General features: G+C 38.1%; 1 long non-coding RNA gene across 1 annotated transcript; it reads left to right on the top strand.

The window, feature by feature from the left end:
• Positions 1-6,985: 6,985 nt before the first annotated feature.
• Positions 6,986-11,233, top strand: LOC117659100 (uncharacterized). Its single transcript, XR_004589383.3, has 3 exons — positions 6,986-6,999; positions 9,674-9,705; positions 11,079-11,233. It is a non-coding gene; the product is annotated as an uncharacterized LOC117659100 (long non-coding RNA).
• Positions 11,234-12,284: the final 1,051 nt, after the last annotated feature.

The following is a 12,284-nucleotide window of genomic DNA, read 5'->3' as shown; positions in this document are numbered from 1 at the left end:
AGTTACAAATCCATCTGATGGTGATGCTATCTATCCCACTTTTTTCTAGCTTACCAAGAAGTAGGTTGTGATCTACTTTGTTCAAATGTCTTACTGAAGTCTAAGTATATTATGTCTACAGTATTTCACTGGTCTACTAATTTAGTCACTATGTTGAAAAATGAAATAACATTGGTTTGGCATGATCTGTTTTTAACAAATCCATGTTGACTTCTAGTTATTACTCTACTCATTTCTAGATGTTGGCAGATCTGTTTTTTTATGATCTTTTCCAGTATCTTCCCACGTATTGAAGTTAGACTGATTGATCTGTAGTTTCCTGGATTTGTTTCCCCTCCACCCTTTTTTTGAAGAATGGAACCACATCGGCTCCTTTCCAGTCCTCTGGTAGTTCCCTGGTGCTCCAGGATTTTTGAAAGATGTGGTACATTGCTTCTGAGATGACATCTGCCAGCTCCTTTAGAACTCTGGGATATAATCCATCAGTCCTCATGATTTGTATTCATCAAGATCAGACAGGTGTTCTCTTATCGTTTTTTTGCTTATTTTAACTTTTATTTCTAGTCTGTTTTTTACAGTCAGTGTTCCAAGTAACACCCCCAACCAAATAAGACTCCGAGGCAGGCATTTCCTCAAAGTTACATTTTATTAGAGATGTCATATTGGCACATCTGGGAAAACCTGAATCTGAAGTCTCCCAGATTTTCCCCACCCAAAGGAAAGTTAAAGTCCCTTCCCCTGCACCCACATGTTCCTCACATGGTCCAATCCAGAGGTGAAGTCCTACCGGTTCGGACCAGTTCGGGAGAACTGGTAGGGACGATTGGCATTGGTTCGCCGAACCGGTAGCAATCATCCCGGGTGGGCCCGCCCGCTTGGCACTTCCAGTCACTCATTGCTCCCGGCTCGCTCAGTGCTTCTGGCTCGCTCAGCATTTCCGGCTGCTAGGCCACCCACCCATTCCTGCCATATATAAGTTCCCTTCACCTCGCGGCCCAGCTACTCATCTCGCCAGTCGCTTCGCCCGTTCAGCTCACCAAAGGTAAGCAATGCATGCCGCCCGCTTGCCCTTTGCCTTGGGTCAGGGCCCGGGGCCCAGGGATGCACCATTCCTTGAGGCCCTGGAGGCGCAACCCGCTTGCTGCCCACCTCAACTCCAGCCACACTGTTTATTTCATTCGTCATTCAGCAGCAGCAGGTTGGGTGTACACTTGCACAGCTGGAGCATGGAACAGGGCGGCAATAACAGTGGTACTTTCAAGAAGGAGAGCCACTCTGGTAACTTTTGCTTGCAAGAAGCCTGCAGCCACTGCATCTTTCGGTGCTTGCCTTCCCTGGCAGCCAGCTGTGGGAGGAAGGTAAGGGTGCACCACGTGGCGAAGGGAGAATGGGTGGTGAGAGGGTGGCAGCTCTGGGGCAAAGCCAGGTTCAAGAAGGGAAGTGGCTCCGGTAACTTTCGCTTGCAAGAAGCCTGCAGCCGCTGCATCTTTCGGCACAAGAAGCGCATCCAGGTGCACCGAAAAAAAAAAGGCTGCGGCTGCAGGCATCTCATGAAAAGGGGAAAGACAGAATAGAAATTAAAAAAGATTTCCTACTGGGTTCTGTGGGTATGGCTTGGTGGGGGGGGGGGTTCAGGTGACTGAGCGGGTGTGGCTGTGAGTGATGTTGAGTTGGCCATGCCAAATTTTTAGATTTCACCACTGGTCCAATCAGGTTACCTTCCTAACTCGAGTTGTTTCCCAGTCACAGCCCTCCAGATGCAGGCTGAACGTCTTTGACTCCCAGTGAAAGAATGTTATGGCTATACATCTCACCCCCTCCCAGTTCCTACAGCATGCCCATCCACCAAGTGTGGTAGCCCTGAAGATCCAAAGAAAAAGATGGCCTCCAGGGCTGACACAGTTATGTTTTTGGTAGGTTGGACAATTGTTTCTTTTTGCATGAAGACCGATGCAAAGAAAACCAATATTTGTATTAATCAGGCTCCATAATAGCAAATTTCCAAGAACAAAAGTGTGACGGACCCCATATCTCAAATTTCACAAAGTGGTCTGGTCTTCTTTTTCAACAAGTTAGAACTTATTACTTGTTTATCCTTCCCAGTTCCTCTATCCTACAGTTGGATCAGGTTTGTATTTCAGGGAATTTCATAGTTAATTTGTCTGATTATTTGGCTTTCCTGTTGGAAGAAAAATCCGGTCCGCTTTCAAACTGGGAGAAAGATGCTGGAAATAAAATGGTGGCAGGCTGCAGGAAAGGAGGTCTCTATAGCCAGAAATTAGTGGCAGCAGCATGTTCCTGGGGTGGCTGACAAAATGGGTTTGAGAGTAGGTGGGCTTTTATACATTCTTTGGGGCTTTGTGATTGAGATGCCTGTTCCTATGCAAGAATATGTCCTTTAATATTTTAATGGCTGTTGCCCCCTATGGGGTCATGTAGGGGTCATAGGTGCAAATGAAACGAAATGCAAATCCTAGGTGTTTTGTTTGTCTAAACTAATCTTGTCAGTTTTGGCCCCTTGCCTATTGTGTTGCTTAATTGGAGTTTCTGGTTGCTCTTTGCTTATGAATAGAGTGGCTCAGCTTTCTGAATGGATACCAAATATCAATTCCTAAAGACTAGCCTTCTTCAGGTTTCTGCTTGAGGCTGTTTTTCTATAGCAGGAAGATGAGCTGCCTTTTGCCTTTAAGAAGATGCCTGTCCTCTTCTCCTTCAGGGGAAATATTCTATTCTGAATAATAATAATAATAATAATAATAATAATAATAATAATAATAATAAATTCAAGATCTTGTGGGACTTCAGAATTCAGACTGACAGGCACTTAGTCCACAACACACCTGACATAACAATAGTTGAAAAGAAAAAAAGTATGGTTCATTGACATTGCAATACCTGGTGATGCACGGATTGAAGATAAGCAGCAAGAAAAAATCACAAAGTACCGGGACTTGCAAATTGAAGTTGAGCGACTGTGGAAAAAGAAATTGTGTGTTATCCCGATTGTAATTGGAGCCCTTGGAGCAGTACCCAAAGGGCTACCCCGCTATTTAGAAATTCTAAATTTACCAGACTTGAATATTTTGACTCTACAAAAAACCACCTTACTCGGAACAGCTTACATCCTCCAATGATACCTTAACAGTTCCTAGGTCCTTGGTTAGGTCTCGAGCTGCTGAGCTATTAACCAGCCTCAAAGGCTGTGAATTTCACCAAAGATTAACTACTACTACTACTACTACTACTACTACTACTACTACTAATAATAATAATAATAATAATAATAATAATAATAATAAACATTGCAATACCTGGTGATGCACGAATTGAAGATAAGCAGCAAGAAAAAATCACAAAGTACCGGGACTTACAAATTGAAGTTGAGCGACTGTGGAAAAAGAAATCGTGTGTTGTCCCGATTGTAATTGGAGCCCTCGGAGCAATACCCAAAGGGCTACCCCGCTATTTAGAAATTCTAAATCTGCCGGACTTGAACATTTTGACTCTACAAAAAACCACCTTACTTGGAACAGCTTACATCCTCCGACGATACCTTAACAGTTCCTAGGTCCTTGGTTAGGACTCGAGCTGCTGAGCTATTAACCAGCCTCAAAGGCTGTGAATCTCACTAAAGATTAACCAATAAATAATAATAATAATAAATATTTTATTCTGGGGAGGGGGGTTTCTACACTGTTCTATTTCTACTGCATTAATTTCTTCAAGGTTTATATTTCCTTTTTAGGAGATACTATAACTCTGGCAGGAGAAAAAAGGCAAAATGAAAACAGCCTAACATCAGCAGAAATACTTAATGACAGCCTGTATCATGTGTAATGAACCACACTCAAGATCCTGTCTTCCCAGTTCTCTTATTTGTGTTCACTTTTGTTTCATTCTTTTGAAGTTATGAGGGTTTGTAAAAATACGTCCAAAAGCGCTGAAATTCTGGAAAAGCAGAAACAAATTATTTTTTTGTTATCTGATGTTTTAGGACAGTTCTTGTATTTGGTCTTTCTTAACTTTCTACAGCAATCATCCTTAGACAACAGTCAAAAGCCAGACAGAAAAGGAAACAAATGCTGTTGATTTCAAGAATACATCTTTAAATCTCAAAAATTATATACACCTGTATAAGTACTTTTATTATTATTATTATTATTAATCAAATTTCTATACCGCCCTACTCCTGAAGGACTCAGGGCGGTGAACAGCCAAGATAAAATACAGATAATACAAATATTAAAAAATCCCTTAAAATTATTAAATATTTCGGCCGAAACACAGATTAAAACACCTCGTTTAGTTAGTTTCATCCTATTGTGAAAGCTTCTTTCTTTCATCTTCAACAGGTTGGCTTGAGCACAGCAAAAATTGGCAGTTGTTTGCAGCACCCTGTAAAAACACAGGAGGTAACTATCTAGATTAGAAGACGTAAAGCATTCTCCCAAGGATGTTTATATGCTAACTGCGTGATCTGCTACAGCTTTACAGTCATTCTGAGAAAATGTTTGGAGGTTGGGTGTTCACTTCTCCCTGGAGTTTTGGTAGATATCCAAGGGATATTGCATACTATGTGGAAGCAATTATCTCCTAAAAATAAGTTGTTTAGATGTACTCTTAATCATTCAGGCAAGCATTACCAGGAAAGGATTTCCCCTCTCACCTCCACTACTGATGTAAATTTACATTGACAGGTACATGGAATAGGGCTTTCCCACATAGTCTAACTTCAGTGCAGTAGCACAAGCTGAAAATGTACAATATGGGCTATTATGTGAATAATGTTACAAGCAGGTTTGCACTTGGTCTTGGGATATGTGTGTTCATTCTGTTGTACAACAGTATGCTGTCTTAAGCTGTACAGTACAATTGTACTGTATGTTATTACACATAATAAAACAAGGTGTGGAGAAAGACTGCCAGGTACAGTCCACAAAGAAATGTGGTAAGCCATGTGTGAAAAATCACATGCTAAAAATTAACACACAAACATTTTGATATAATTACTTAATAGGCCACAATCCAACCTACATAAAAACTGAGTGGACACATATAGTCCACTAAATCTTGGCTTGCTCATACTGGGTTGTTCTACATTACATTCAGTTATGTTTACAATATTCAACTGCACATATAGAAGAAATTCGTGTCTTTAAAAAAACTCCATTATCTGTAAAAGCTTATCCTGGGTTATGTGTTAAATGATAATTTTATCTTCCTTCGTTATTATAGTCATCTGTAGAATAACTGTACTTATATCTTTTATTTTATGTGTTTTATTGGTAGAGGGGACATTTTAAAGTAAAAATGACAACCTGAATTACATTTAACTTAGAAAAGCAGCTTAGTTGTAGATAGAACAAATCCCCAGTACAGTAGTCTGATTCATGAGGTAATAGCCATAATATTCTATAAATTAGTACTAGGCTTCTATTACTGTGTCATTAAATGAGCTCACTGTTCTGTTTCTGAGATAAACAGGCGGAGCATTTGATGTGTGGAATGCATCCATCCTTAGAAAAAGGCACATTCTGTTCTAGTACATCAAGAATTCTACAGAAAAATCAGTGATTAAGGGGGGGGGGGTGCTCTTATCTCATTGTTCCCTATCACTGCAATAATTTAGGTAGTCCTCGACTCACAACAGTTTATTCAGTGACCATTCAAAGTTACAACAGCACTGAAAAAAGTGACTTATGACAATTTTTCACACGACCAGGTCACATGACCAAAATTCAGGTGCTTGGCAAAGTGGTTCAAATTTATGACAGTTGCAGTGTCCTGGGGTCATATAATCACCTTTTGCAACCTTCTGACAAGCAATCCAGATTCACTTAACAACCATGTTACTAATTTAACAAATGCCATGATTCACTTAACAACTGTGGTAAGAAAAGTCCTAAAACGGAGCAAACTCATTTAACCAATGTTTCATTCTGGAATTTCCATATGGAGAATGTAGTTTAGAGGATGGAAATTGGTGAAGAATATCAGCTTGCAAAAGTCTGGTTTAAGACTTTTGAAATGGATAGCAAATTATAATAGGGATATCCATTTTTGAAGAACATATAGTATAAAAATACCCCTAATGGTCACTATGTAAAACAGAAAAGGCTACAGGGAGGAGAGGAAGAAATATGTTCCTGAAGAGACAGCAAATACTTAGCATGCTTCAGTGACCTTCATCTTTTCAATTCTAACCTGGTTGAGATGTAATTTCAAGAAATAAGTACGGCTTGTTTTCTCAATCTTTTATCTTCCTTTCATTGCTTTCTTCCTTTTCTCTTCTTAAAATTATAAACAATAAAGTAAATGGAAGCCCATGATAACCCAGTTGAAATGCCTAGAAAATCCCCAGCAGCCAGCTAGAAGCAAATGGTCTTTAACATATTTTCTATAGATGAGGAGAAAGCCAATTTCAGTTGAATAATAGTTGTGTTTTTGTTTAACTCCCATGTGTGAATACAGCCTCTCGCTGTGAGCAGAGGTTGCTCCACTCCTTAGCTGCCTTCTGTTTGTAATACTTTTGTTGTCTTCTTAAATAGCCACATTTGCTCTTGTGTTCCTCATTGTCCCTAATGTATGAGAATTAGTTGTTTCAGTTGGAACAGTGAACACTTGAAGAATCAACAAGGTGATTGGCATCTGAGCCATATAATAATAGATCAATAAGGAGGGCAGTTCTTAACATTAGTCTTCCCATCCAGCATGCCTCCAGATGTGTTGGACAGCAAGATTACACCGTAGACTTTTTAGGTGTAGTTCCAGCCTATATGGAGAGTCAAGGTCCTGCCACCAGCCAAGAAATGAGCTGGGATATTATATTCAAATTGAGATCCAGTGTGAAATTTCTCTTGGTTATATATCTGGCTATGTTTTATAGAAACATTTTATTCTCTTTATTTTCATGTCATGGTGATGTCAACAGGATATGCAATTTTTTTTCCACAGAGCCTTTGGAAGCTACCATGAAAGCTGCTTTCTCAGATCTGAATGGTGAGTTGACCCAATATCAGAGTTTGCCATTCCATAAATGCTCACTAGCCACAGAAAAGGCTGGAGAGCTTGAAACCCTGGACATTCAAATTTACTATAGATGCACACATGTTAAGTTTCCATTAACCAGACAAATAATGGCGAGAGGGCCAATTTTCACTGATAAAACTGCTAGCTATTTTCCTAGTGTTGCAAATGCAGCTTACATAGGTGGAGGTGATCACTTTTATTTTAAAATATTTAAAGAGCTGCAAAATCCAATCTCCAATGTCCCATCTAGTTTGGCTATTACTGTGCTTCACAATTCTTTTCCTGCCATTACTTCCCATTATACTTGTTATACTGATTTATTAGACATGGGATTCAACAATTACATAACATATTTTCAGCATTGTTCTCAGTTAGAAATATTTGGAAATAGCCAAATGAATAACGTGGACTATAGGTAACTGGGGAAAAGTGGATCCAGTATTTGAGGGAAATGATCTATTCTGAATATATATATATATATATATATATATATATATATATATATATATATATATATATATATATATATATATATATATATATATATATATATATATATTCAGTAATATACTCTGTAATGGTAGTTTAATACTCTGACGATGTCAGCAGATGGCTGATGAAAGCTTAGTAAAATAAAATTTTAATTCTTTTAAAATTTTAAAATCTTAAAGTTCCGGAGTTCGCAGTATGTGTGCTTCTGAGGTTTTCACGGGTGTTTGTATGTAGGTCTTTGGTTATTTGGGTTTTCTCCCGCGGAAAATCTCCCAATTTTACGTGGGAGAAAACCCGAATAACCAAAGACATATACATGTATGTATATGTGTGTGTGTGTGTGTGTGTATGTATATGTATATATACATATATACATGTATTTCTCTTTAGCCAGGTTCTTCCTACATAAACCAAGATTTTTATGCATATATATATATGCATATGCATATACATACACACACACACAAATATAAAATATCCTCTTGCATGTTCTGTTACATAACCTATTAAATGTTTCATCTTATCTGATAGTTTATTTCAGAGATATTCCTAGAAGACAGAATTGTCTCAAGCCAACTTTTACTGCCACTGTCCTTTTAATAGAGTGTTTGTGCATGTGTGCTGTGAATGTGGAAGCTGTCATTCCCATCCAGTTAGCCTCATGCCAGATGAACATGCCACATCCATGAGTAAGGCATAGCTCTTGGTCATGTGTAGAGAGGCAGATTCTCCATGCCTTTCCCCTGCTGAAAATAGGAAGGGTTTATATTTTTACCAATAAAATGTAGATGAACACAGGAGAAGTCCTGGAAAGTGGCCAAACAAGAGTGGGTTCACCACCTCAGCAGCCTCTGATTAAAGTTAAGTTCTCCAGAACACTGGAAGTCTAGGTAAAGCAGAGGAACATTGGATTTAGGAAGCTGATATTTTCAATGTCTAAGAAATTGCATTAGAGTTTCTTTTAATTTCTTTTTATTGTGTGGTGTTAAGTGTGATTTTTCTTCTGTTTTTCTCTGTATAAATGAAGAAACTGAATGTTATCCTCAACTTTGTGTTCCATTCCTTAGGATGGGCAGGAAGCAGTTTTTTATTTATAGCTTTTTTGCATTATCTTTTAACACACAAGGAGAAAACATTCATTTATAGCAAAGCAATAAATTGTGGTCTGTCTGGAGTATTTTTTTTTTTTCTATTTAACTGCTGACACTGATTAAGGAAACATTTAATAAGTTTGGCTTTGTTTATATCTGGTGAGATGATCTATATCACAAAATGGGATGGGGGAAGGAAGGTGTGAGCCTTCCTTAATCATACATCTCTAAGCTACATGGCCAAAGTAGGAGCAACCAAGGTGCTAACCCAAGCAGGAGGAGTGGCTAGAAGTGAAGATCTAAAGCAGGGGTGTCAAATCCACGGCGTCAGAGCAGCATCATGTGATTTATTCTGACTTTCCCCCCCCCTTTGCTAAACCGGGCATGGGAATGGCCAGCGCGTGACGCATCTGGCCCGTGGGCCACGAGTTTGACAGCCCTGATCTAAAAGATTTCTAAGAAAGATTTGATATCTCCCCCACCCCATGGGCTCATCCATTCCAACATAATTTATTAAAAGAGTAAAATCAACATTTGAAAACAATTGCTCTTCATTCTTAAGATTTCAATTCTTTGCTTAAATGGAAAGCATCAGATTCCATACATATCTACTTGAGGCAAACCTGTAACCTTAACTTAGCCCTATAATGGCATTTAATCTACTCTAGCATATCAACATTTCTTACCCAAATCATAATGTTTGATGATTCCCAAGTGCTTGAAAAAGCAAGTTAAGTGCTTGATGCTTTTTCCAGAGCTCAAAAGTGCATTTCCTTCTGAACTGCTGTCAGAGAATTTACTGTATAAAAGGAAACAACAGCATAACACGAGTCAATGTGAAAAAGCATCTTAAATGTCAAGATATGCAGTAAACTCTGGCATTACACTTTACAGTTATTAAGCTGCAAATCACATATTAATACAGTGTACACATTTGTGCTTCAGTAGGTATATGTGCCCTAGAATGCCGATTCCAGTTTTGAGCATCCTGCAGAATAATAAAGGTGTAAGCACCATGCATGACCATTTTACATGTGAGCGTCATACTTCTTTTCCTGCAGGAGAACCTCAAACATCAGCCTCACTTGACAAGGTAAAGTTACTTTGGATCCTTTGGATGTAGAGATGACCTAGCCCCATTTTCTTCATGGTGCTCCTGCAAATGCTACAGGGAAGGTCACTTTAGTTGTATGTGAATTCCATTCTGCAGCTATTTTGTTTAGAAAGTTACAAGGAGGCCTGATTTGACTTGTGTAGGATTTCATTAACTCCCTCTTTTATGCATTCCCACAAGTCCCAATCAGCACACCTGCTGAGAAGGCTGATCTAGCCTTGTGCTAATGCTCTTTCTACCACTTATGATTTATTTATTCATCAGATTTATACCCTGCCCTTTCTCCTGGAACGTAAAAGAGTATACATGGCATTCCTTCCTTCCATTTTCCCCATTGTGAATGATCAATGACTTTCCCTGGCTGACAGTCCACTTGAACATGAGTCTCCCTGGTGTTAGTCCAGCACCTTTAGTATCAGTACATACAACTACGTCTCTTTTAATAGTTTGTCTGACGATCAGCTTGATCTCGCTTTTTTTTGGTTCTTCCCTCTCTTAGTCCAATAACCTGTCTCACTGAGGATGGTTGCCTTACTTTGTTCATTTCTTGCTAGTCTTGTTGTAAACCATTCAGTTAATGGGTCATAAACATTTTTTTAATTTAATTTTATTTTTTTTAAATTTTAATTTGATTTATATGCCGCCCTTCTCCGGAGACTCAGGGCGGCTTACAATGCTTAAGCAATAGCCTTCATACTTTTGTACATTTATACAAAGTCAGCTTATTGCCCCCACAATCTGGGTCCTCATTTAACCTACCTTAGAAAGGATGGAAGGCTGAGTCAACCTTGAGCCTGGTGAGATTCGAATTTACAGTAATTGCAGACAGCTGGAGTTAATCACAATGCTTTTAGTCTGCTGAGCTACCAGCATATTTGCATATGTGTGTGTATTTATGCTGTAGCTGTAAACTTACAAAGAGTTTTGTTGGACACACATCTGTCAAAAATGGTGCAAATATACTCTTTGCCTCTGGTCAGCATGGTTTTTCTCAGCCCTCCATGGCTATGTAACTGCATTACTCTTGAGTGACAACTCTGGCTATGAAAACTTTGCTGTCCTGACTTAGATTTCCTCTGAAGAAGATAAAATGAAAAAGGAACCCAGTCACCAAGACTTTCATGTTTGAACATGTCCAGATCCATATCACCTTCTTACAAATATGCCTACAAAGCCATCTGGGGTTGTCTATCCCCCACAGGATTATTACACAGAATATTTTATCAATATTCTGTGTAATAATCCTGTGGGGGGTAGACAACCCCAGACGGCTTTATAGGCATATCCTGCAAGCTATTCATTAAGTAGATAGCCAATGAAAGAGCTGAATATAGTTTTTCATATTGCAATAGGTATCGGCCATGAATAAGCTCCCAGATTTTCTGGGCTGGAGCCCACTCAACTGCCTTGAATATTTTACCATATTCTCCTGAATTATTAAACATGTGTATCTGACTTAATTGTGCGTGCGTGTGTGTGTGTGTGTGTGTGTGTGCCGAGTCTCTGGCATGATGACAGTATGAGGTCTTGGAAGCCAACTAATATTTTAGGTCTGAGTTCCAGGAATAAAAGATGACAATCCTATGATGCAGTGTTGGTGATGCAGTGAAAGATTTTTTTTTTCTTAATGGAGTGACAATGACAGTTATTGCTGATCAAATGCCACAATAGATACAAGTTACTGATGATGATTACATATAGGGCACTATGTATATTGACTTTTCTAAAATGATGGCCCAGCTTTGGGTTATAAATGCTTAATGTGGAATATTATGAAACAAACACTCCTCAAAAAAGAAGAAAATAAGAAAAAGTTAAAACAAAATGTGATTTGTTTATAAGAAATGCATATTAGGAAAAAGGATTAAAATATTTGAGTAAAAAAAATTTGGGTGAAGAATTTATTTCAGCTGGAATGAAAAAACAAATGGAGTAGTATTGTATATAAATCACCAACTACCATATATGCAAAATTTACATTGACTGATAATTGTAGCAAAGATTTTGGTGTAGAAGTTGATTTTCTGGGGGTTAAGATTTTGATATTGGCAATTTATGCCACAATTTAAATAAAAAGTAAAAAAAGCATTTTATAAAGGACCTATGGATAAAATATTGGACTTTATGTTTGAAAATTGGTGTCTCCTGGGAGATGGAATGGAGTGATTGCTCCAGAAAAAAATAGAACTTCTGAGAAAAATATTAAAAATACATAAGATAAATTACCAAAGGACTCTTTTTTAATTTAATGATAATTTGTAACGTTAATGCATGGAGATATAAAAATATATTCTCAAAAGAAAATGTTTATTTTTCTGAAACATATAAATCTTTTTCAGGATAGATATGGCTTGATTTCTAAGACTTTGGCTTTTAATGTTTCTAAAATGAAGACATTACCAAAGACTTTCTCAGATCACAGTCCAGTGAGTTTAACTTTTAAAAGGAAAAAAAATGGCCCTGTTAGGTAGAGATTGAATATTGCTATAGTAGGAAATGGTAGTGAAGGATTGCAAAAAGAAGTTGGAATATTTTTAAAGAACAATCTTAATAAAACT

Source organism: Pantherophis guttatus, chromosome 2 (assembly GCF_059756535.1).
Source record: "Pantherophis guttatus breed Tessera chromosome 2, ASM5975653v1, whole genome shotgun sequence".
NCBI classification, from domain to species: domain Eukaryota; kingdom Metazoa; phylum Chordata; class Lepidosauria; order Squamata; family Colubridae; genus Pantherophis; species Pantherophis guttatus.
This window is presented reverse-complemented; position numbering and strand designations above follow the sequence as displayed.